Source organism: Prionailurus bengalensis, chromosome A1 (genome assembly GCF_016509475.1).
Source record: "Prionailurus bengalensis isolate Pbe53 chromosome A1, Fcat_Pben_1.1_paternal_pri, whole genome shotgun sequence".
NCBI classification, from domain to species: domain Eukaryota; kingdom Metazoa; phylum Chordata; class Mammalia; order Carnivora; family Felidae; genus Prionailurus; species Prionailurus bengalensis.
In genome coordinates, this window is record NC_057343.1 from 21463695 (window position 1) to 21490936 (window position 27242).

The 27242-nt window shown below is 34.7% G+C and overlaps 1 long non-coding RNA gene across 1 annotated transcript in view; it reads left to right on the forward strand.

The window, feature by feature from the left end:
- LOC122481973 overlaps positions 1-27242 on the forward strand; it is a 49218-nt gene that overhangs the window by 12082 nt on the left and 9894 nt on the right. The window contains exons 2-3 of the long non-coding RNA XR_006296970.1: positions 919-983; positions 12413-12495. This is a non-coding gene — a long non-coding RNA (uncharacterized LOC122481973). The remainder of the gene's footprint in view (positions 1-918; positions 984-12412; positions 12496-27242) is intronic.

Consider the following 27242-nt stretch of genomic DNA (forward strand, 5'->3'; position numbering starts at 1 on the left):
GGATCAGGGTATCGTACGAAAAGGATTCAACTATATGCATAGGCTTTTTCTTTAAAAAAAAAAATAAATAAATACGTAAAGCAAAATAAGCCTGGCAGAATATTAGAATTCCATGAGAAGGCCAGGGATTTGAAATTTTCCTGTGGATTTGAAATATTTTTTCAAATATATCAAAAAATGTGCTGTCTTTATTTTGGTGAAGATCTTCTACAATAAGATGTATACTTAGGATGCTCCTAAAAGCATGGATGACTTTATTCTATTTGTTCTATATCTTGCAGTAACTAATAGAAATAGTACTTCCTACTCTTGTAAATAAAGAACAGCAATTTTTCTTATCACTGCTCTTCCATTTACCCTTGAATTCAGACAGTTTCACAATAGTATTTTCTTTTGTTATGGCTATCGATCATAACATTATTTTCAGAATTTGTTTATGCATTTGAAACTCCAACTTAAGCTTTGTATTATACTGTTTTACAGTAGAATTCTTGGAATTAAGCAATATATGGATTTTTACATTTTGCATTTGTATACATGTTACATGTGTGTATGTGTGTGAGAGAAAGATTGGTCAATCTTGAGGTATGATCTTGAATTTATCTTAAAATATCTGCACTTAGATGATGTCCTCTAGAAGCTGAGTGTGCTCCAAGTTAGACATGAAGTGTGAGTTTTAGTTGCACTTAGATATTTGACTTTTAAACTTTGAGAAGGTAATAGTAATAGAAAAGTGAATTTTAAAAACTAATGATAACACTTTGGAATGCTGCTTGTAAATGCTGCTTGGTGTTCATAATCTGTGATTGTGCTGTGTAAGGATCAGAAAGCTGTGATTATCAACTTTAGCTGAAAATTTTATTAACTTCTATAATGTGATCAATTTTTTAAAGTCTTCACTCTTATTTTTTTTCCTAGGTTTAATAGATAAAATGAAGACCATAATAAAATAGTCCCCTACTTAGCCCAGCAATTCTTACCTTGTAAGTATCAACTCTCAGTTAATATTTAGTATTAACCTCTGCCATTGCTATAAAAAGTTAGTGTTTTGCTACAGGTGTTGCTTTATTTCTGAATGACAAGTTTCTTATCTCCCCTTACCCCCTACACATTGAAGGTTGGTATTAATTTAATCCAGTTTAGAACAAGAATAATGCCATTGCTTTGAATAAGTTTTCTATTTTGGAAAGTATTTTACAGCAAGGCTCTATTTTCTAAATCTGAGAATCAAATTTTAAACACTTGTCCTCCAAAGGAATTGATAAATAAGTAATTATCTTTATTATTATTAGTCAAGTTTTTTTTTATTGTTTTAAATGTTTATATATTTATTTTGAGAGAGAGAAAGAAAGAGACAAGCAGGCTCCACGCTCTCAGTGCAGAGTACAGTCTAGGGCTCAATTTCACCAACTGTGAGATCATGACCTGAGCTGAAATGAAGAGTTGAGTGCTTCACTGACTGAGCCACCCAGGTGCCCCCCATTAGTCAGGTTTATTGATAGTTATTTTATGGTTTTATAAATTGGAAGGATTCTCTCCACTTGAGAGTTTTTTCATTTATTTGTTTTTATATTTCACTAAATTACCCTGCACACTTTTCTGTGAGATACTTAAAATTTAGCTGTTAAACTTCAGAAAGTGGGAAAGACAGGAAGGCAATCCCTTTTCCTTCCTTTTATACATACATACATGCACACCTCTTTCTTAGAATAAACATTTGGACCCTGATTCATTTAACTTTTGAGAAACTTACAAATTCTAAGGAAAAAATTTTAACAGGTTAGCTAAAATTAATGTCATACCCCTAGAAAAACTCAAATCAAGGTCATGGTAAATACACAAGATAACTATTTTCCTAAAAATATTTGAGACCCTGGGGTGCCTGAGTGACTCAGTCAGTTAAGCATCTGACTTGGGTTCAGGTCATGGTTTTACAGGTTTGTGAGTTCCAGCCCTGCGTTGGGCTCTGTGCTGACAGCTCAGAGCCTGGAGCCTGCTTCACATTCTGTGTCTCCCGTTTTCTGCCCCTCCCCAACTTGTGCTTGAGCTCTCGCACACATGCGCACTCTGTCTCAAAAATAAATAAAAAATAAAACATTTTTAAAATATTTTAAAAAAATATTTGAGACTCTAAAGTCAAGCTACCATAACGATTCATTTCCGTCTATTTGAGCTCATCCCTAAATAAAAGAAACTTAAGTGCACCTTTTTTCTGTTTGTGGTGTTGAGGGATGGCCCTGTTTTAGTAAAAACTAGTGCATCAGATTCTTCTCTACCATATCTAATACCATTGGATTAGTGACTCTGTGAATAATGTTTATGTGTCGAGGAGTGACCTTATAGAAGATCTGCCACTGAACTCAGTAAATAGTTTTTTGGGTGGAAATAATTAAATATTGAAGACTTTTATTAATGAGCCAGTTTGAAGAGTAGTGGCCAAATACCACAGGTCACTTCCTTCTCTAATTTTTTTTCCTTTTTATATTTTTGTCTCTGGAAAACTAGAATGGAAACATTTGCAAATCCCCAGAGAATCCTATATAGCCCAGGCATAAGTTCCTTAATTGGTCCCTTGGAAGCCAGCTCAGTTTTACTTCAGCTTACTCTTAGAAAAAAATCTTTTTGATTGGTATTGCGCTCCTGTAGATTGGAGGGTAGTCGACTTTTCAGAAAGAAATAGGTATCATTTAACTTCTAACAGATTTAAAAGCATAGATAATGTCATATTCTTAACCTTATTTCATCTCCTTTGTAAATTTCTAAGCAAATAAATAAGCTGGATATTTTCCAGCATCTTTTAAACATAGGTCATTTGCTGTATTTTATAATTGGAATGCTTTCTGTTGTCTGTTCTAGGTAGTATGGAGTTCTCTTTAATCTTAGTTACTAAGATAGTGATGTTTCCAGTCAGTACCCAGAAAAATAGGTACATCATGACAGTAGTCAGTGATTCTATATGATTATGCATGGGTATCCCCTCTTTTGTCATTCTCTTATGCTCATTTAATGCCATTCTTCAAGGAATTTTTTTAAGCTGTTCCCCACTTGTGGGATGTGGATATTCTAGAAGTTGTAGAATGTTCATGTTTTATATATTCATTGCTGTCTGAATTAAATAATGGCAGTGTTTTGGGTTCATTTTTATAAATTGAGTAAAGAGAGGAAATCTCTTTCAAGGTTTTTTTTCAGTTTAAAGCTCTTAAATGGTTGTTGCTTAACATAAAACATTCAGAAATAATCATATTTCAGGGTTCCTGGGTGGCTCGGTTGATTGTCTGACTGTTGATTTCAGCTCAGGTCATGATCCCAGGGTTAAAGGGTTGGGCTCTGGGGCGCCTGGGTGGCTCAGTCAGTTGAGCATCCGACTTGGGCTTAGGTCATGATCTTGCCATCTGTGAGTTTGAGCCCTGCGTTGGGCTCTGTGCTGACAGCTCAGAGCCTGGGGCCTGCTTCCAATTCTGTGTCTCCCTCTCTCTCTGCCCCTCCCCTGCTCATGCTCTGTCTCTCTCTGTCAAAAATAAATAAACATTTTTAAAAAAATTTTAAAAGAAAAAACAGGTTGGGCTCTGTGCTAAGCATGGAGCCTGCTTGAGATTTTCTTCCTCTCTCTTTCTCTTTTCTCTCTCTTCCTCTCCCTCTGTCCCTCTGTCCCTCTCTCCTCCCCCCGACCCCCCCCCCGCTCATGTGTCCCCTCTCTAAAATAAAACTAAAATAATACTTCTTTCTCTTTTTTCTCACTTTAGATTTTTGAGCTGTGTTTTGTTTTTTCACATTATAAATTTGGGTACATACACTTAAATTACATATTTCTGTTATATAAATTTAAAATAACTAGATCCATCATTTGTTGCTAAATAAAATAATATCTTTAGGTGCACTGTCAGCAATTACGATCATTGCTGCTTTTTAATTTACAACAGCAAAAACTTTAAGACCCCCACTCTAAATAAGAAACAGAAGATGAAGCAGAATATTAACCAGTCTGTGCTGTCATTGTTAGTCCTGTAAACCGAAGTGATGGAAACAAGTAACTTTATAATCAGTAGACTTATTATTTGTCTATTATCAAAAACGAGTCTAGTAAGAAGAAATAACAAAAATAATTCCTTACGTTAGACTGATTATCTAGATAAGTTTTTAGAATTTTTATCAAGTTAGCAATAGAATAGCAATGGCATGTAATCATACCATTTTAGAAAATATTGTCAGGGGGCGCCTGGGTGGCTCAGTTGGTTAAGCGTCCGACTTCAGCTCAGGTCATGATCTCACAGTCCATGAGTTTGAGCCCCGCGTCGGGCTCTGTGATGACAGCTGGGAGCACGGAGCCTGCTTCAGATTCTGTGTCTCCTTCTCTCTCTGCCCCTTCCCTGCTCATGCTCTGTCTCTTTTGTCTCAAAAATAAATAAATAAATAAATAAATAAATAAATAAATAAATAAAACATTAAAAAAATATATTGTCAGTTCTTGAATTATAAATAGTGTAAATGTGGAGCTGATTGAAAGTACTGCAAATAAAATCAGAATGTTGTAAATCAGTAGGGCAGTAAGTAGTTAATAAGGCAAATGATATAGAATCTATTGTTTTCAATAAAAATGTAATGCTTTTGGTATGACTCGCTAAAAATAGCTGAAATCTCATGATTGAAATTTACTCTTGTGTTAAATTGCTGTCTACCTGTGGCACTTATGAGGAATTTTTAATTATTTTGAATAATTTTATAACGTGAATGTTTCTGGGGGAAAGACTACCAAAAGAAAAAACAAAAGAACAAATTGCTCTTTTGGCACTTGGATTAGTAGTAAATAATGTTTATAATCAAAAAAAAAATTATAAGGATGCTAGATAATCTCAGCATTTGGTGGTAAGGAAGGTTTGCAAATTTACTGATCAATTGATATTAATTTAGTTAAATATATCAAATCTAGGTTCTTAAAGGGGTATATTGTTCTATAACGTATGAACATAGAGAAAATTTACAATGTGCCACAACCATTTTTCAGTCATTGTTCAAATAACTTCTCTTTTTGAGAGTTAGTGTTTAGGGGCGCCTGGGTGGCGCAGTCGGTTAAGCGTCCGACTTCAGCCAGGTCACGATCTCGCGGTCCGGGAGTTCGAGCCCCGCGTTGGGCTCAGGGCTGATGGCTCAGAGCCTGGAGCCTGTTTCCGATTCTGTGTCTCCCTCTCTCTCTGCCCCTCCCCCGTTCATTCTCTGTCTCTCTCTGTCCCAAAAATAAATAAACGTTGAAAAAAAAAATTTTTTTTTAAAAAAAGAGAGTTAGTGTTTAAATCAAATGCTAGTAGTTCTATCCTTACAGTCTTACATGTTTGACATATATGTGTTGAACAAAATAATTTAAATTATTAAATGTGATCTGTCTATGCAAGGCTGTGTTTCTGCTCTCAACAAAATTGTAGCCATAAAATTTGAATTTTAGTGCCAAAATTATAGAAAGGAGTTGGGTTAGTTGTTTTCCCACCTTGAACAAGTTCTCAGTTCAAGATGGATGATTCAAAGAAGTGTAATAGGAAATGTCTTATTTATGAAGTTACTTTTGATGTCTTATGAAAATGAAAACAACGCAAAATTTAATAGTACAGACCTTTATTGAAATAGGAAATAAACATACAAATATAAATTCTGATACAATAGGGATTTCAGGTTCTAAGCATAAATAGAGTAGGTAACATCCCTAAACTGTTGATGCAGTCTTGCCCTTTGCTACTACCTTTTTGCCTGAAATTTGAGTTTTCAAAATGATCTCCATGTAAAAACAGAAACAGATTGAATGCAGAATTGAAATAGATACATGTCAAATTGTCAGCAATCACACCTGACTTTTTGCCAGTTTCGTGCTTCCTGTTATATCCAGTAAATAAATTTCTTAAAATTCTTTTCAGTTTTGTTTTCTTTAAATTGTCTCTGTTTCTTTATTCCCTTTGTATTTAATGCCCTATCATCAAAACTTAAACATAGTTTGTCCTCCAAATCCTTAATAAAACAGCTTATACTGAAATTTTCTAAGTCAGTTTTTTTTAGTTGATCTTTATTCATTTTATTCTAATGCTCAGAGTATTAGTGTTAAAACTATAATAGAGAAACTTTTTCCTTAATGGTATAAATTGTATTTATGTCAGTTAAAATAATTGATAGAAAATAAAATTTTCATAAGAGAGCAGGTTTCAGTTTAGTATATAATTTCATCCTTTGGCCCTAGATATGTCTTCTAGAAATAGTTTTTCTGTCTTTTCTCTAAGCTAAGCATACTTAAGTCCTTCCACTAGTTCTCATAGCATGAATTCTAGATCAGTAGTATCCTGGATATTCCACTTTGGATCTGCTACATTTTGTCAGTATTGCATATAGAACTGACTGTACTCAGTGTGGTTTGAGGTACACAATACAGTCTGTCTTTCATGAATAAGGTAGTTCTATCAATGTAGCCTGCCTGGTTCCACTGACTTTCTCTTTGTCATCGGCACTGTTGGTTCATGTTGAATCACAGTCCACTGAAACCCTACGTTTGTCCAAAGTGTATTTCAAATCCTACCGTAAGTTAAGAAATTCAGCAGTCATTTATTAAATACCTATTCACTACTAGCTGTGTTCATAAAAGTTTAAATTTGTACAGTCTTAAAAGGGCTATGAACTAGCCATTAATAACCCATTTTACAAAAAGGAGTCTCAAAGCTCCATGTACTGAAATAACTTACCCAAGATACAAGAATTCATAAGGAATAGAGGCGCCTGGGTGGCTCAGTCTGTTGAGCATCTGGGTTTTGATTTCGGCTTAGGTCATGACCCCAGGGGTCATCATATTGAACCCCATGTCAGGCTCTACACTGAGTGTGGAGTCTACTTAAGATATTCATTCATTCATTCATTTATTCATTCATTCATTCATTCATTCTCTCTCACTCACTCATTAAAAAAAAAAAAAAGACACAAGGGGTAGAGTCAGGATTCCATCTTGGGTCTCCCAGCTTCAAATTCAGTGTTCTGTATCATTTCTCCCTCAATAAATTATTTTTGCTGCATATTATATTGATTAAGTTAAGAAAAATGCAGAAAGTGGCTAGTAAATTCTGTTTCATCCAGGATGATTTTAGAGCTTAGGAGACATGCCTAGAATTTTTTAATGTTTTTGTTAAATGCGGTAATGTCTAACATGAATGAGATGAACTGAAATTAAAGCAGCATAAGAAAGTAAATATGCCTAAACAGAAAGTTAATTGAATCAAAATTAGACTTGCAAATCAATTAATTGCAAGAAAATGAGGGGGAAAACATTTAATTTATATAAAATTTGTATCCTTTTTACTGTATTTAAAAAATTTTTAAATCTGTTAACCTGGAGTGCCTGGGTGGTTCAGTTGGTTGAATGTCCGTCCAGCTCTTGATTTCAGCTCAGATCATGATCTCATGGTTCATGAGTTCATGCCCCACATCGGGCTCTGTGCTGACAAAGAGGAGCCTGCTTGGGATTTCTCTCTCTCTCTCCCTCTCTCTCTCCCTCTCCCTCTCTCTCTTCCTCTCTCTCTCTCCCTCTCCCTCTCCCTCTCCCTCTCCCTCTCCCCCCCCCCCCCCCCCCCCCCCCCCCCCCCCCCCCCCCCCCCCCCCCCCCCCCCCCCCCCCCCCCCCCCCCCCCCCCCCCCCCCCCCCCCCCCCCCCCCCCCCCCCCCCCCCCCCCCCCCCCCCCCCCCCCCCCCCCCCCCCCCCCCCCCCCCCCCCCCCCCCCCCCCCCGCTTACTCTCTCTCTCTCAAAATAAAGGAACATTTAAAAAAATAAATCTCGTATCTAATATGAAAAAAGCTAATTTAATGTACTTAAACATTCCTATTTACTCAGATTAATGTTCAAGCTGACTTCTTAAAACATTGATTTATTGTCTCACCTTTCAAAATGAGTATTGTTTTCTTAAAAGAGTATAAAAATGAAAAGTGATACATACTTAAAAGGTGGTAAATCATAAAGATAATCAAGAGCTCATAGGCCAGAGTATAAACCACGGGGCTTGGAAGTAAAACTTTTATAAAGAAAAAGGACAAGAGTTGAATGGTTCTGTTTTCTAATTTTTTAATAGCTCTTTTTTTGTTGTTTTTTTGTTTGTTTGTTTGTTTAATTAGATCTGCATCTAACCAGTAAGGCTCTTTCCATATGTAGTTAGGGAATGTGACTTTGCTTTTAGCCAGCAAACTTGAAAGCACAGTTTAAGTGATGGAGGCACTATATAACGTTTGTATATAAGTAGAGAAATGGCATGGGCCATACCAGGAAGCATTGCTACGTAGCTAGTCCAGTTTGAATGGATGATAGGTATGAAATAATTAAGCCGGTTATTTGCTCAGCATAGTACTCAATAAGAATAATTTCCTGTATTCAAAAGTTCTTAAAACTGGTGCAATTCAATATCAGCTAGGAAGGCTGAAGATTACACTGGAAAATATAGACTTGAATTGTCCTCTAAAGTAGGAATAAATTGAAAGGGGATTAGTGAGTATTTTAGCCTCCAGCAGTAGCTTCAGTGAAGATTTAGAGAGGAGAAAGGAATATACAGTTTAGGAGAGGAAAGAACTGGAAAACAATTGACTACAAGCATGATAAATAATTTTCTTCCACTTGCTACTTACCTGATGGCCACAGCACATGCCTGACCAGTTTTTGTCCACTCATAAATACTTAAATGCTTCTCTAACTTATAGGGACCCTTTTTTGCTAAATATGTAACCACCCATACTTAGAATAACACAATGAATAATAATCTTATTGTAATAATGTCTAGTTTCTCTTAAAATTCTTGATTATTTCAGAAAAGTCTACATACTACATTGGTTTATGTCTCTTAAAAGAGACCTTTTAACTGGAATGGTAGAGGCTTTTAATTGGAGAGAAGTAGGAAATACTGGATAGGTCCTGATTATACAGACCTTGATGTGTGTGTGGGGGTGGGTGTGTGTGTGTGTATGTTGTCTAGATTGAAGTCCACCTCACACACAATTTCTAAATAATCATTACTTTCTTAATCAGAAAAAAAAAATCAAGTATAGACATACTACAGTTTTATACTTTACTCAAAAGCTAGGTTTTTATGGATTATAAAACAGACTTCTTGGATTTTATCTGAATACTATTTCATTACCTGCCTGTTCTCAACATTGACTTTTAAAGGTATCTTATCTGGTTAATTTTTTTTGTTTTTAAGCATCTGTAGCCAAAAAACAAGTTAAAAAAATTTTTAATGTTTGTGGATTTTATATATTTAGACATTTCATAAAACTTTCACTTTCTTTATAGGATAGTAAGAAATTAATTATGTTTAATGAAATTGTCATGAAGTTTAGTTAGACCCCATAATTTAGGCCTATTCTTAAAGATACCAAAGCATGGCTAATTTCAAAATTTCTCCAGGTGTAGTATCAACATTTCATACCACAAGTGTAGTATTCCATTGTCCTGACCAAGCATAGTCATTCTGTGACCCAAGGGCTATATGTAGTCAGCTCCTTAGAGGTTTACATGCAGAATTTGAAGCATACTTGAAGACAGTAATTATTACAAATTGTGTTGATGCCAGATTAAAAGTAAAATTAAGTACTTGAAAAATTGAAAGCAATGTGCTGGTACTTAATGGTTATGTCTAAACAGAATTGAAATATTTTCATGGCATGTATTAACCTCTGAATATTTCTATTATGTGACAGTGGGAACAGTCTATAGATTCAAAGAAATTTTTAGTTTAAAATATACACCCCCCCCCCTCGCCTTTTTTTCTTGAGACCTAGAGAGAGGGAGACACCAAATATGAAGCAGGCTCCAGGCCCTGCCTGTCAGCACAGAGCCTGAGTTGGGTCCCAAACCCACCAACCAGGAGATCACGACCTGAGCTGAAGCGAAGATGCTTAACTGACTGAGCCACCCAGGTTTAATCCCCATTTAGAACTTACAGTTAAAAAAAAAAAAAAAAAAAAAAAAAAAAGACTATTCAATGGAAAAAGGACAGTCTTCAACAAATCATTTTGGGAAAACTGAATATCAATATATAAAAGAATGAAATTGATACTTCATACTATATATAAAAATTAAAATGGGTCAAAGACCTAAATGTCAGAACTAAAACTATAAAACTCTTAGAAGAAAACATAGGGGGACGACTTCATGACAGTCTTGATCATGATTTCATGGATAGCAAACCCAAAGCACAGGCAGCAACAACAACAAAAAGGTAAATCGGACTCCCATCAAAATTTAAGATTTTTTATGCATCACAGGACACTATCAGCAGAGTGAAAAGGCAACTTACAGAATGGGAGAAAATATTTGCAAATCATATATCCGATACAGGACTAATCTCCAGAATCTATAAAAAACTCTTACAACTCAACCACAACAACAAAATAAAAACCCAGTTAAAAAATGAGTAAAGGACTTGAATACATATTTCACTAAAGAAGATATACAAATGGTCAATAAGCCTGACATGCTCAAATGACTAATCATTAGGGAAATGAAAGTCAAAACTATACCAAGATACCACCTCACATCCCCAAGGATGGCTATTATTTTTCAACAAGAAAAAAATAGTAAGTGTTGGCAAGGATGGGGAGAAATGGGAATGCTTTTGCTTTGCTGATGGAAGTGTAAAATGGTATAGCCACTATCTAAGAAAGAAAGTATGGCAGTTTTTCAAAAAAATGAAAATAGAATTAAATACCATATGATCCAGTTATACTGCTTTGGGGTTTATACCAAAAAGAAATGAAAGCAGGACTCAAGCAGATATTTGTATACCATGTTTATAGCAGCAATTAATCATAATAACAGAAAGATCAAAACAACTTAAATGTTCATAGATGGACAAAATGTATATACATACAATCGAATACTACTCAGCTGTGAAAAGGAAAGATAGTGTAAAATATGCAGCAGCATGGATGAACTTTGAAAAAGTTAACCCTATGTAAAAGCCAGACACACAAAAAATAAATGTTACATGATTCCATTTATATAAGGTACCTGAAATAGGCAAATTCATCAAGACAAAGTAGACTAGTGGTGTCCGGGGGCTGAGGGAATGGAAGCATGGGCACTGTTTAGTGGCTCCAGTGTCAGTTGGTGTAAATGTAAAGGTTATGGAGATGGAAGGTGGTGATAGTTATACAACAGTGTAAGTAGACTTAATGCCACAGAACTGTACCCTTTAAAATAGTAAAATTTATGTCATTTTACTCTAAATACTCTGTCAATACTCTAAAAATAGTAAGACATTATTACTGTGAAGTTTTTAAAAGCAAAAAAAGATTTATTAGGGTACCTGGGTGGGTTAGTTGGTTAAGCATCTGACTCCTGATCTCTGCTCAGGTCATGATCTCACAGTTCCTGAGTTTGAGCTCCACATCAGGCCTCTGCACTGACAGTGTGGAGCCTGCTCAGTATTCTTTTTGAGACAGAGCGAGACAGAGCATGAACGGGGGAGGGGCAGAGAGAGGGAGACATAGAATCTGAAGCAGGCTCCAGGCTCTCATCTGTCAGCACAGAGCCCGACGTGGGGGTTGAACCCACGAACTGTGAGATCATGACCTGAGCCGAAGTCGGACGCTTAACTGACTGAGCCAGCCAGGTGCCCCTTAAATGATTTTAAATTCTGAGAAGGAATTGTGTCCGTATACTCACCAGTGTAACAATTGGGACAGTGCCTGGCACATAGTAGGTATTAAGATACTTGTTAAATGAAAAAAGTATGTACATAAATTTTGTATATTTGAAAATACCATGTTTACATTTTTGTTTGGAAAGTGGGAAAGGGTAGCCTAAAGAACTGTTCCAAATGTAGTTGGTAAATACAAATATGTATTACGTATTTCTCAAGTCATTGTAGCATAGCCATTTTAATGTGAGAAAACTGGAGCAAAAGGTTATCGAGGCTTAAACTAGAGTGGTGGCAGTTTCCTTGTATCTTTTAGAGAAAGAGGTTATTACATTCCTACATCTGAGTAAGTGGAAACTGTTCAGGAGTGTATTTCCATGCCTGGTGAAGAGGGGAGGCCGATAGGATAAAGGAAGATCAAGAGCCACCGGATTCCAATTTTATTTCTCATCTCTGGGTACAAAGTTAATTCATCTTCCAAAGGCTTCATAATCTTTAATTCTTATGTAAAGTGATGTCCAACTTTTAACAGAGTAACTATTCTAAAAAAGGGATAAATGTTAAGGGTAAGATAATACTTGGATTTTTTTAAGATAAATTAATTAGAAAATTCACTTGAGTCTTTTGTATATTTTCACTTTATTTAGCGTTAAAATATTTCATGTGACATCATCTTTTCCTTTAAAAGTACATCTGCATTTTCTTAGCTTAAGTTTATTGAAACTGAGCTCTTATATGTCATTTCTTATTTTTCCTTTAACATGAAGTCTTATCTACTGGATGGAAGATGTCTTTAGAAAGGCATACCACAAGGAATGAACTGCTGTCTGTAAATTTTGCTTTTACCAAGGTAAAGACCAAATTTTATGAATTCACTTTGTGTTTATAAAAGGAAAAAAAAACTTTTATATATTTAATACATTCAAAAATTTGATTAAATATTTAACTTTATTGGCTTATTAAGTTGACAAAGGGGGAGGAAATGCTTAGCTTTTCCTCATATTACACATCTTTGTGTTCCTAACCTATAGCAATATGCTTAGCACGTAGTAGGCTTTCCTTAAACATTTGATGTAGAAATAAATTTTACTATTCTACCTAAAAGCTTCTAAGAAATAGCTATTTATGTATACTTTGTCCGTTATAATCTTTAAATATTGGTTTCTTAATGTATTCTCTTCTAAAAGAAAAAAATTTTTGTATCTTCAGGTGCTAATGTGTGTTTAAAAAACAAAACCTTGGAGTAAAGTAGCAGCACATAATGGTTTGTGGATTTTGAAAAGGTGCAGGCCATATTGTGCTGCCTCAAAAATACAAGGATCTGATCTTCTGAAGAAAATATATTTCTTTTTATTCATAGCTCTTATGATAGTGATGTCAGCAGTGCCTTAGCAGCACGTAAATATTGGCGTTAAGATTCTAAAATTATCTCCAGTATTAACTGTGCTGCTGAAGTAAGGCTGGCCATGTTCTACAGTCTAATATGTTTTATATTTTAATATGTCTTAATATGTATTAACATCATTGATATATCTTCAGTTTTATTGATAATGTATTTTCAATATTATTGAGAATCTTGTTATCTTTAGTATGATTCTATAAAGATAAGTAGTAACTTTTAAGATGTATTTGTATTAACATGGTTGTGGGGTGCCTGGCTGGCCCAGTCAGTAGAGTGTGTAACGCTTGCTCTCGGAATTGTAAGTTCAAGTACCACACTGCGTGTAGAGATTACTTAAAATCTGTAAAAAAAAATAATGTAAGTGCAATTTAATAATAGTGTTGAATGCCATCAAGAATTTATTGAAAGAGCTTATACAGAACCAAATTTACTTTAATGCATATTTATATTCATTGTAAATACTGAAATTTTTAAATACTCATTTTTCCTTTGTTTCTCCAGTAAAATGAAGTTTAAAAATATTTGCTTATTTCACAGATAAGTGCATTATAAAATATACATTCTGAACAGAACTTACAAGACAATTTTTAGTAATGTTTCTAAATATTTCGTTAGAAGGGGGAAATTTCAAAACGTGTGAATTAAATCCCTGAAATCCTGGGTCTCAAAATGCTCTTAATCATAAACTCAAAGGTAGGAAAGGCCTTACAGATGACCAGCCTATTTTTTGGGTGGCTCAGGAAACAAATTCAAATTAGGTAATTTGCCCCACATGACAGATTAGAATCTTAATCCTATGCCTTCTGACTTTACACTATCATTGTTTTATCTTTGTTTCTATTAAATCCTTAGCTGAAGATTTTTGACAAGTTGAAAATGTGACTTTGTTTGGTTTTTTATAGTCAATATTTAACTTCACAGTAAAAGTAAAAATTATTATTATAGTTACTAATTTTATAGATGTAACAGTTGAAATTTTTAATTTAAGATTTAAAGAAAAATGTTTTCTTTACCTTCTGTTTCTTATTTATTGTTTTATTAAGTCATTAAACTAAAAATTAATGTTCAGGACAAGACAGGTGTTTTTGTGTAGCATATCACACTTTTGGTCTTCTTTTCTACAAGGACTAGCTTACCCTTTTCAATTGCAGCCAAACAGGAAATCTACAAAATAAAAGCACTTCTTAACAAATCATTTCCAATTGTTATTGTCTTTTAGAAACCCTAAAAGTACTTCAGATGTAATTTAAGGAATTGTAATCAAGGATCTTCTTTTTAAAGTCTAATGTGAAGGTAAAGAAAATATGTAAGGCAAAGCTCTCATTTTTAAAAACAATTTTTCCCCAGCAAATATTTTTTTCCCCAAATTAGGAAGCAGTATACCATATATACGGTAGCTAGAATTAAATGCCAGCTTTTACATTAAGTACAATTAAGCACTATTGACTTGGTGCTTTGAAAAATCATTCATCAAGCTGTTCACCTCTTTTCCTTTATTTCATTTCAACTATTTTATGAAAGACTGACAAATATAACTTTTGATTCCACTGAAAGTACTCCAAGATTTAACATCTAGATTCTTAGAAATATTTATTAAATGAATTACAAAGTTTGTCCACTATTTTCCAGAATAACTCAGGAATTAGATACCTTTTTTCCTGTTTTTGTTTTTCTAAGTATATTATGTTTAGTCTAATCTGCCTTCTAAATGAAAGAGAGAAAACCTGGATTTTACATTTACTAGGTGAATTTTTATATCTAGGTCCTCCAGATGTGAAGAAGGAACACTTGGGGCTATTATTGCTAAATGAAAACTTTTCTTGTTTTAATCCTGAGAATAGATTAAAGGAAAATGAAAATATTGGTAAAGTGAGAAACTATAGAAAAACTGTTATAATGAAATTTATCATAACAGAAGCATTCAGCTTCTTTCCAGTCTCTTAAGAGGAAGTAGCCTGTCAGTACCTAATGAAACACACACATTTAGGTAATTCAGAACTGGAAGTTGTATTTGTACGAGTTAATACACTTTATCTTTGTGTAATTTTGAACACATTAAAAGCAAATAGTACAATAAAAGTTGTACCTTTTAATGTTAACCTTAATTTGACTATTTTTACAAAGAAAAAATAAGTATATACAGGTGTGTGTTTTCATTTTTTCTATCTTTGGGGAAAAAATGCTCATCTTCTTTCATTCACGTTTCTTTTTAAGTTGATGCCAAATAATTTCAATATTGAGCATCTTAAATCTGTTACTTGGAGTATGGATTGAGTTTGTTTGGAGCTAACTCAGAGGACTCAGGCAAGTATTCAGGAGGTAGCAAGAGGAATATTGTAATAGTTGAATAACTCAGTTCACATCCTGTATTTAAAGGCAGATCTCTTAAGGTTACACATATTGATATGTGATAGTAAATATGAAAATTTGGCCTTAGACTTAATTCTGTACTCAACAATGAAGATTTTCTTCAATCAATTATATATCCTTTTGGTTGTTAGAGAATTACATGTTGTTTTTAAGCCACTAAGTGTCATTATGGGTATATGCCCAGGTTAGCTCTATTGGATTAGCAAGATTATGCTTGCATAAACTGTGATCTCTGTTAATGATTTATCAATTTAGAAATTGACATTCTAAATCAATTTTTTTTCCTTTTACAGGTGGATATTACTATCCCTTATTCTTCGAAAAAGTTTTATTCTCAGTGTTGTTTCTCATTGAGTATTAACAAAAAGAAAAATTAATGTTCCAAACTTTTCAGATAGATTTGGTCCTAGTAAGTATTTAGACATACTATTTGCATAGCTAGAAGAAGAAATGAGACCATCATCATTTCCAGCTAAAATTTTTTATTTTCATCTGTTATCAAAGGATTTCTTATAATTTCTGTCTTATTAATAGCTTGAGCCCCTTTAATGCAGAATTAACTCACACCAGAAATGTGAGAGTATATATTCTTGCCTTATTTATTTATAAATATATCTCACAAATTTCTGATGTCTTTTTTTAAAGCTATATATGAAGCTATATATGAAGAAAAAAATAATTGACAAAATAAATACTAAGTTTAAACCTCTAATGTTAAAGTTACTGTGTGAGGTGACAAATTACTTGCTTTTTTTTTTTTTGTCTTTATTTTACTGAAATTAAATTCAACATTTATAATTTCTATTTGGGTCTATTTCTTGATTACTAATACATTGAATTCATGTAAAAACTTTATGAGTAATATACTGAAATTAGCATACTGATGATTACAGTTCTCCCTTAATTCTGTGGAACTTTGAATAATCTGGTATTACATTCTTGCAATTGAACTTTTGTGTTTTGAAGAAATGTAAACTGCCTGGAAAATGTTATTATTGTTTGTATTTATCATATGCCATAGGATTAGATTTTGTTTGAGAAATTTTTAGCTACCTATTTACACAAAATGCTACTCAGTTTGATTAACTTGTTATTCAAAGGTATTCTCTTTGTTTTATAATTTAACCACTTACTACCATGGATTATTCTATTAAAGAATATCTTTAGGAAGTGATAGAAATTCTGAATCACCCTAAAGTTTGCTGATTTCCGCATCTCATTATTTTATAATTTTGGGGAATGCTTGTATTATACCATTTCAGGAATATAAGTTTTTATTATACCAGTAAAACTATTTCTTTTTGGACTTAATGCATATGATAGTAAATCACAGAATTTTTTTTAAGTTTCCATGTCCTCAATATTAAAAATGCTGTTTTAGCCTGAAGCAAGCAATGAAGAAGGGTATTTATTGTCCTACCGTGTAAGTCAAGAAAGTTGAATAAGTACATGATTTCTTAAGAGAATTTACAAATTTTAACATGGTCAATGCAGACTTTTATGTTAATTTGTTTATATTCTGATGAATGTCTTTTGTGGCAGTGTGAAAATGCAGATGTTTGACCGGGAGCATTAAAAATAGATTTGAGGGGGGGCGCCTGGGTGGCGCAGTCGGTTAAGCGTCCGACTTCAGCCAGGTCACGATCTCGCGGCCCGTGAGTTCGAGCCCCGCGTCGGGCTCTGGGCTGATGGCTCAGAGCCTGGAGCCTGCTTCCGATTCTGTGTCTCCCTCTCTCTCTGCCCCTCCCCCGTTCATGCTCTGTCTCTCTCTGTCCCAAAAATAAATAAACGTTGGAAAAAAAAAATAGATTTGAGGGGTGCCTAAGTGGTTCAGTCGGTTAAGCGTCTGACTTCACCTCAGGTCATGATCTCGCAGTTTGTGAGTTCAAGCCCCGCATCAGGCTCTGTGCTGACCGCTCAGAGCCTGGAGCCTGCTTCAGATTCTGTGTCTCCCTCTCTCTCTGCCCCTCCCCTGCTCATGCTCTGTCTCTCTCTGTCTCAAAAATAAATAAAACATTAAAAAATTAAAAATAATAATAAAAAAATAAAAATAGATTTGAAACATTTATAAAGAGAGGTACAAATTTATTCTACTCAAATGCTGAGGATCTGTAGAACAAAACAAATAAATTTCTGCCCTCATAGAGTGTATGATCTTGGAAGTGAGATGTGAGTAATAAACTAGACGAAAAAATTGATAGGTACTATATGTGGTGTGTCAGATGGTAGTACTTTGTAGAAAAATAATGCAAAGGAGGTGGAAAGGATGGAATAAAGGTGTTTGGAAGACAGGAGAGAGAAGTTTTTAAATACTGTAGAGAGAAAATGCTTGACAAATGATTATTTAGACAAAGATTTTTAAAACGATGAGCAAATTATTAGGTATCTGGGAAAAGAGCCTTTCGGGCAGGTGAGATAACAACTTCAAAGATCTTCAGGCTGAACCACTTTTGGTGTGTACAAGAAACAGCAAGGAGATCTGGTTGGCTACGATTAAATACACAAGAAGGGGACTCAATTCATGGGATCGAAGAGTCTGTAAGGGCTAGATCTTATGGCTGTTTTCAGCTTTTAGCTTGTTCTACAGATTTAATTTTTCATACTTCCTTCAGAGAACTTTGACAGCAGTATGCGTCTCAGCCTATTTGACCTTTGTAGGTAGAACAGTATTTTTATAAATCTGACTCAAGATTACAACCTCCATCAGACACTATTGTTTAAACATTTTAAACAAAATGTTTAAATAGTTGGTTAATAGGTACATGTGTGATGATCAGATTTTTACAAATTGTGCTTTGATGGCTCTGAATTTGTTTTCCACTTGATCAGTTTAGCTTGTCAAAGCTAACAGCTCCAGGAGACACTAAACTTACTCATGTTTGTCATTTACCCAAACAAATCACCGCCATTTGATGCCTCCATTCTGGAATTGATGTCATAATTAAGTATTTAATGATTTATCACCTGTTCTGTAGCATCTTAGCTGAAACGTTCTTTGCCTGGAATTGTTTCATTCGCTGTGGTATATATCCCACTAACTTAATCTTCCTAAAACACTGCTTTTGTTTATAAGGTAAAATTCAAACTTGTTAGCTTTTGCATCATGATATTGCCCCAACTCTTCTTCAAGTGAACTAGTCTTGACCCATCCGTTTTTCTGTTTGCTTTTATTTATGCCATTTCACCACCCCAGTCTCTCCCAGCTAATCCCTCCCTGTACGTGGTTAAAAATGAGCCAGACCTCTTGTGTGTGGTAAATGTTTCCTGACTTTAACCATGTGGTGTTATCCCTCTATCTTGTAGTATGAATGATTTATATCTCTAGTTCTTAGCCTTTTTTTTCCTAACTTAACACACCTGAAGGACATAATACTTCATCATTAATTGTGCCTCATTTATTAATACATATTAACCTTTTAAATGCGTTAGCCATATGAATAAACATTTAAAATTTTATAAACAAAATGAAGAAAAGCAAGTGACTAAAACACCCAGAACTTGAAAACATCAACCTAAATATCAGGTCCCAAAGTTTAAATACTAATTTTGTGCTGACGTTGATATAGTTGATTTTTTTCCTCAGTTACATGAAAATCTCTTCTCCCTCCCTCCCTCCTTCCTTCTGGCCCTCTTTCTCTACTTCCATTTCCTCCTTCCCTCTCTCTTTCTATATCTCATATATAATTGAGTATGAACCATCCATATATATTTTTAGGATTTTAGCACATTTAAAGGAATGATAAGTCATCATTTTAATTTTTCAATATTGTAAAAGTAATTAATAAATACACTCTTAAGTAATGCATGTGTTTATTATGGTGTTGCTTATAATAATAAAAATTTGTAAGAGTTTTTAAAGTGTCCAATATTAAAAGGCTAATTAAATAACATGCTGAGTGGAATACTGTGCAGCTACTTAAAATAATGTAATGAATATTTGATCAGCTAGAAAATTGTTCATGATAAATGTCAGACAGTATGAACAGACTCGTTAGAAGAATACATTTGCTGAACTGTTAATCACTGGTTTACTACAGGCGTGAGACAAATCTTATTAAGATGAGGAAGGTGGATCTTATTTTCATGATTATAAGTAAGCTTTATGATTTTTGTGACTTGGGGAAAGTTTGTTTTTGAAAAGGAGAGAGAAAAATCCTTAAAAAATAAAAACAAATATTTGAAGCACCACCACATAATCATAACCCTTTTGGAAATTTTGCTGGGTTCAGGAAATTTAGAAGTAATAAAAATTAACTATCAGGGAAGAACTGAACAGGTAACTTCAAAAATCAGATAATTTAAAAATCAGCTGTAGGGGAGCAATCTCTGTTCTCAAAGGAGGGTTGAAAGGAATTCAAAAATCACATCTTGAATTCATTGTTGAGTGCTTTTGCTGTCATTTCTCCACTCTTCAAAACTTCAAAAGGTAAGTATAAAAGTGATAAATCTATTTTAATTTTGAAACTGTATTAGTAAACTATGTAAAGAAAAACAAATCCAGTTTATTTTATAGTTACAGATACTTAACAGCAATGAAACTGACTTTCAGATCTAAAAATTAAGAATTTTCCTGCTTGGGGCACCTGGCTGGCTCAGTCGGTAGATTATGTGACTCTTGTTCTTGGGGTCATGAGTTCAAGTCCCACTTTGGGTGTAGAGCTTACTTTAAAAAAATTTGAGGAGGGGGGAGGCACCTGGATGGCTCAGTCAGTTAAGCCTCCGACTTCAGCTCAGGTCGTAATCTCACAGTTTGTGAGTTCGAGCCCCGCATCAGGCTCTGTACTGACAGCTCAGAGCCTGGAGCCTGCTTCAGATTCTGTGTCTCCCTATCTCTCTGCCCCTCCCCTTCTCATGCTCTGTCTCTCTCAAAAATAAACTTTAAAAAATACATAAATAAACTTTTTAATAGAAAAAATAATTTTCCTTGAAAAGATTTAATCTCTCCTAGCATAAAAGGAATACATAGGCATAGAAACCTTTGGAACAGGCAAAAAATTCTATTTAAAAATCCTATTTTTACTATCCAGTAGCAACAATTATTAGCTTTATATTATTCCCTTCTAGTTGCATAGTTGAATTAACAAATTTTATTTCTTAATCCAAATGATAACTATTCCAGGGATCAAAATCTAGAACATCTCTCTCTAGAGAAGAGAGAGGGGATATGCTTTTGGCTAAGAAAATTTTTTCTTTACATTTATCTAAAGTATACTTAAACTATTGTCTTTATAATTTGTTGCATAATATTTTACTGTAAAAATGCTTAAATTTTATTAACTTTTTTTCCTCAAGATTAGTAAATCTGAGTTTATGGGAAGATGCATCTTGTTTACCCTTTGGCTTCTTCTACCACGCCTGCATGCCAACCCTAACGGTACCTTTCCATTGTGTGAGAAGCATTCTGAGGCAAGGGAAGTCATTGAAGGTTTTTTAGCAGGAAAGAAAAATAACTACTGAAATATGCATACTGGCCCAAGATTTGCTCAGAGAGAAATCTAAGACTGGTGTACTAAGTTATGAATTTGTTTCTTTTGTATCTCCATAACCACATCAAATTTACCAAAAACCTGAGCTGTTCTAAAATTGTGGAATTCATATTTGATATTCAAAAAACATTAATATGGACATTTCGTGCAAAACATGACTAAAGTTACCAATATGTAAACCTAACACAAATGTATGAGTTCTAGTGTATGACCTTTCTGTTACTGTGACCCATTCAGAATGTAAGCAAAATATGGTATGTCTCAACTTGGTTTTTTCACATGCAAATATTTTATAATTTGAAACTCTTAAGAACAGTGGTAGTTTAATTTAGAAAAGCAGGTTTAGAACCTGAAAACACGTTGGCTAATACGGTAAAGAAAATACATTTGGGGGAATCTAAAAATCTTTACCTGTGGAGAGGAATATTTGTCACCAGAACAGGCCTGTGGTGCAGATTTCAGGTCAGACCCTGTTGTGCCACTAGGGTCTGCATTTTAGTGGTTTATTGCATCCTCTGGAAAAAAAAAAAAAAAACAAAAGTAAAGCCTCTGGTCGATAATAAGCTATTGTACTGTTTTTTAAATTAGTGATTCTTAGATGTGTTTACCTCTAAAACTCAAGGTATTTGGACCTTTAAAAATTGATGACTTACTCATTTTAGAAAGTTTACATAGTCACACTCTTCAGGAAAAGTTTGTGATGGTTTTACTGTATTTCCCATATTGATTAAGGAACTAAATACCCCCTCACCCAAAAAAGAGAATTTCTTCTGTGTACTTCCCCGCCCCCCCTCCCAACAATACTAGGTAGCCTTGGTTTCTGGATAGCCAAGTTGGATTATTTAATTTGGAATTTAGGTAAACTTTGGACACATTTCAAAACTAGCATGAAAATTGATTTATTTAGGTTAACCTATTACATGCTAATAAACACTTGTTCCCCCAAACCATTGTTGATTGGAAGTCTTGGTATGTATGACTCATGTCAGGACACATGTAGAGTATGGATGTGAACCAACTGGAGTGCATTCAGAAAATTGAAAAATATGAGGTGCTCAGATCTCACAAGGAATGGTTGAAGGTACTGAGGAGCTTCCAAGCTTCCTTGAAAAAGAGAAGACAAGTAACAATCTGAGGCTTGTGCATTTTGTTTTCACCTGGAGGGCAAAACCAGGGAGTTTCAGGGATGTGCAGGGGCTTTCTGCTGACTTTGAATGTGTGCATTAGGGAAGTGGACTGCTTTGCCAAGACCCTCAAAAGTGATGAAATGGGGTTGGGGTAGTTAGTAAGATTTAAAGATACTGTTTGGAATGAAGAAAATGAGTACACATCATCTTAAGCCCTTGCCTTTAAAATGTAAGACCATTTGTGCCAACAGGACAACTTTTGACTAAAGGAAATCATAGGGAAACATGGATTTTGTTTTGCTTTTGGACAGTTTTTACTGATAATGATCATTGTTTTAACAGACCTGGCAGCATCTAAGGAAGGTACTCTAAGAAGTTCAAGATCAAGGTTTCCAGAAACGTATCACTTGTCTGAGAACTATGAAATAAAAATGTTAACTTACTTTCATTAAATACTAAGAGAACATAATTTTTAAATATTAAAAGCTTTTATAAATTGGCATTTGTTTTCAAGAAGGATTACTTTTTGAAGGCTATTAGACAAATCCAGAATAGAAATGGATCATTAACTTTTCATTTTCCTCTTAAGACTTAACAGGAGAGTAAAGTTGAAAATATTAGATAAACAGGAAGGAATCCATTCTATAGAATTTTTTTTTTAATTTTTTTTTCAACGTTTATTTATTTTTGGGACAGAGAGAGACAGAGCATGAACAGGGGAGGGGCAGAGAGAGAGGGAGACACAGAATTGGAAACAGGCTCCAGGCTCTGAGCCATCAGCCCAGAGACTGACGCAGGGCTCGAACTCACGGACCGCGAGATCGTGACCTGGCTGAAGTCGGACGCTTAACCGACTGCGCCACCCAGGCGCCCCATAGAAATTTTTAATCTATAGTTCTGATATGAGATTTTAGTTATAGTGTCAGTACGGCATTCTTTGATGTTTATATTCTGTGGTGCTGGATGTTCTTAAGACTGCAGGACAATAGCTTGGGCTTAGAATCACCACTCTTGGAATTCTTTCTGTAATTACATATAGGGGAATCCAGCTTCAGTTGGAACTTTTTCTATCTTGCCAGGCACATAGTAGGTGCTCATTTATTAAATGGAGTGTGCCCAGGAGGATCAATATCACTGAAATTGGCAGTGGAGTGTAGTTGATTCTGGCATCAGATGTGCAGGAAATAATTTTGTAGTATCTTTGCCAGTTCTTTTGAGGCCAAATCATTGTTGAGACAATATTCTGGCTTGGCTAAGAAAATAATTTTTGTGACATCTTTTAAGGCAGGCTTCTTAGTTTTTACAGCTAAGTACTTTTTCAAACACTCTGGTTCTCTTCCAAGTTAGATATGAGATTATGGATAGGAGATAATAGTAAATATAATAATGGAACATCAGCTGTGGCACATTTTTTAGGTTTATTTGCCCCTCTGGGAGATAAGCCGGTAATTTTTTTATTGTTTGGTAATTTTAGTGAAAATGACCTAAATCAAAGTATTTTAATATCTACTAGGGTTGATTTAAGTGCATATAGAAACCACTCAAGCTTTAGGTGCTGCTTTTAGTGATAGAAATAACTGCTAACACATTGTCTTTTGCTAGAAACTGACATGTAATAAACCATTTAAGTCTCCACCTCCTTGTGAGGGAAGCATATCATTATCCCTGTGATACAGGTAAAGAAATGGAGTTGAGGAAATAGTATGCCTAATGCCACATAACTAATAAGTTGGGGGGGGGGGGAGGGTGAAATCACTATTCAAGCCCGGGTGGTTTGACTGCAGATCTGCTGTTAGTAATTAATATTTACAACCTCTGCCCTATAACTAATCAGAGGTAGAGGAGACAAAATACTAAGCCTGAAACTGCTAAAAATAATACTGATACCTTAAAGATAGGTTTGTATGTGGAAGTATTCTATCAAACCAAATTAACTTCTCAAATATTCCACGATGGTACTATTGTCCTACCGCAAGGAGACCTGCTCTTAGAAGTGTGTTTTGGTAACATTTGTCATGGGATGTGTTTATGTGTCCATGACCTTTGTATATTTATTTGCATGGTCCATGGATATATACATGCAGATATATGAATTGAGTCATCTTCATTGTGATAGCAATGTGATAGAGGACATTGAGACAGCTGCACCCCCCCCCCAACTGTCCAGAGTAAGTCTACACAATCAATAGGTCATACTTGGTTGTATTGTTTTTAAAGCATCAAACATCATTGTCCTCCCACTTAAGCATACTGTGTCTCTGAAAGCTCATCAAAATCCAAGAAAAATAGACCTTTTGTAACTGACTGCAGACAAACTATACAAATTGTGACTTGTTTTGGATACTATCCCTAAGCTATCAGACATACCATTTTTCTTAGTAGTTCATATCAATTTAAGGAATTAAACTTCTGGCAGGGCTTAATTAGTATTAAACATTCTGTCTCAACCAATTCCAGGCAGTGTAACAAATCCTCACTCAGCACTTAGAAATGTTCTCAGGTATTACCTCAAAAGGGCAACCTCCTCTCAGCCTGTCTACGTACACAGAAGATCACTCCCCTTCTGTACTATCATCCTTACAATAGTTTCATTATTGCTTATGTTACATCATACTGTGATGATTTTTTTTCCTTCTTTTCTGTTGGCCTATAAGCCCAGAGACTATCTTAACATCTCATTTGTGACTAATGTAGTAAGTAGAGCTGATGACCCCACAGCACTAAGTAGTATGTTAGTTTTTTTCCTTATTACATGATATATTGATACCAATATTAATATGGTTGCCCAAGACAACTCACTAGTCATTTAGCCAGAAATTGTATCTTAACTTTACAGTGGAATTCTCCAGGCTCAGGTCAAATTTATTTATAGATCACCAGTATCACAATTTCACCAAAGGATCAGAAGGAAAGAGAAATTAGAAAAGTGAAATAGTGTTTGCCAGTTAATACAGTTTTGTATGTGAAAGTCTTTGTAAGTGTTCATTTCTCATTGAGATGATGTACTAGTTAGGAATAAAGAATTTCACACAGCATATTTTATCCCCTAGGTAACATAGACAAAAACTTTGACAATGTATCTGATGTAAGTCTTAAGAAAAATTGTCTCTAGCAGGCTGAAATTCATTCCCAGATGTTCTCAAATTTTACAAGAAAGCACTATGGAGGTCAGGAATTTCAGTTAACTTCTACTATCTTAAGATTCAGAGTTTTAAAAGTATTAAGTACTTTAAAAGGTATTAAAATTATTTAACAGCTTTTTTTCCCCACTTTGTCAGTCGTGTGATTGACCCAATAGTTGATTGCTTAAGACAGCTTTAAAATCCAAGTCAACCTTGCTTAGGCCAATGAATCCATACAAGCTTGTAAGAATCCAACCAAAACAGTTCTTTGTAACTACTTTGTTTCTACCTCATCAAGAAATAGATGCTTTTTTCACTTGCATCTTTCCCTGATCTGGTTGTGACTCCTTTACCTAGCATTCCATTTGTGATCTTGCTGACCTCCCAAACCCTGCATGCCTAAATCCGCAGTATCCAACCTCTGAATCCTGTCTGTCTAAGCCCAGGATATTCAGATGCTTTGCTCTGCATTGGGAAATCTGGCTTCTGGGCTCTACTTTTGGAGGGGGACCTAAGTATATTCCCAAATTAACTGAAGCTCTTAATACCCTGCTTACTGTATGTAGCCTCTTGGATAGATTTCACATGGTAGCCTCTGTTGCTCTTTATAATTAAGTCCTCCCAACTAGACATAACCCTACCTTGTCAAATATTTGGGTGTTTTATAGTTAACAAATGATAATTTACTTGACACATTTGCTACTCTAAAATTCATTTTATTTCCTTTTAATTATTGATTTATTTTTTGAGAGAGAGAGCACAAGTTGGGTAGCGGCAGAGGGAGAGAGAATCCCAAGCAGGCTCCTCACTGTCAGTACAGAGCCCAATGCAAGGCTCAATCTCGTGAACCGTGAGATCCTGACCTGAGTCAAAATGAGTCAGTTACTTAACCAACTGAGCCACCGTGGCACCTGAAAATTGCCTTTTATTTTTAATAACTTTTCTAAAATTAACTGCTCACTGCCATAGAATACTCCATATCCTCATTTTTAGACAAGAAAAAGCCTGAGATACCATTGCATTACAATAGGGTTCTGATATCAAGACATGACAGTGTTAACAGCTTGAGGTAGATAATTGCTCAATAGAATTACCAGAGACCTGTGAAAGGAAGCGTAAGAACGTCATCTTCAAAATGTATCCATACAATAGTCCTCCCCCCCCCCCTTATCTGTGAGGGACATGTTCCAAGATCCCCACTGGATGCCTGAAACTGCAGGTGGTACTGAACCCTGTATATACTGTGTTCTTCCTATACATATATGCCTATGGTAAAGTTTAATTTGTAAATGAGGCACAGTAAGAGATTTACAATAGCTAATAATAAAATGGAACTATTATAACAATATACTATAATAAAAGTTATGTGAACGTGCTCTCTCAAAATACCTTGTACTCAACTTTCTTGTGATGGTATGAGATGATAAAGTTGCTGTGTCATGAGATTAAATGGAGTAAATGACGTAGGCATTGTGACGTAGCAGTAGGCTACTGTGGACCTTCTGACTATTCATCAGAAGGGAGTCATCTGCTTCCAGACTGTTGTTGACAGCAGTAACTGAAACCATGGGAAGTGAAACCAATGATAAGGGGGACTACTGTAATTATTAGCCATGGAGAAGTCTAAAGTGGTTGGAAATTACTTTTTCTGTCTAAGTTTACTTTTTATTCTGCTTCCTGTCAATATAATCTTTTTATGTGAAATTGTGCTGTTTACATTTTCATAGTTTTAATTTATTAATGTGTGGAATGTATAGTTCTACAATTTATGATATCTGATGTTATTTCAAGTAATACAGTTTCCTTACACATGTAAGGACATTAAAATTAAAACGTATTTCACATGGTAGATAGCATTTAAAGTTGAATGAATAAATCTGATTTATTTAACATGGGGGTTTTAAAAGGTAAGTCACATTTTTAGAATTCTGTTATCAGCAAATAATCTTATAAATTTAGAACTTTCTCTGTGTTTCCAACATGTTTACTTTTAGTAGTCAGTATTTTTGTGTGTAATTTCTCATAATTGAAAAGATGAAGTTTCTCATAGAAATAGTAAAATTAATATTTTAGATTAATTTTTTTAGACT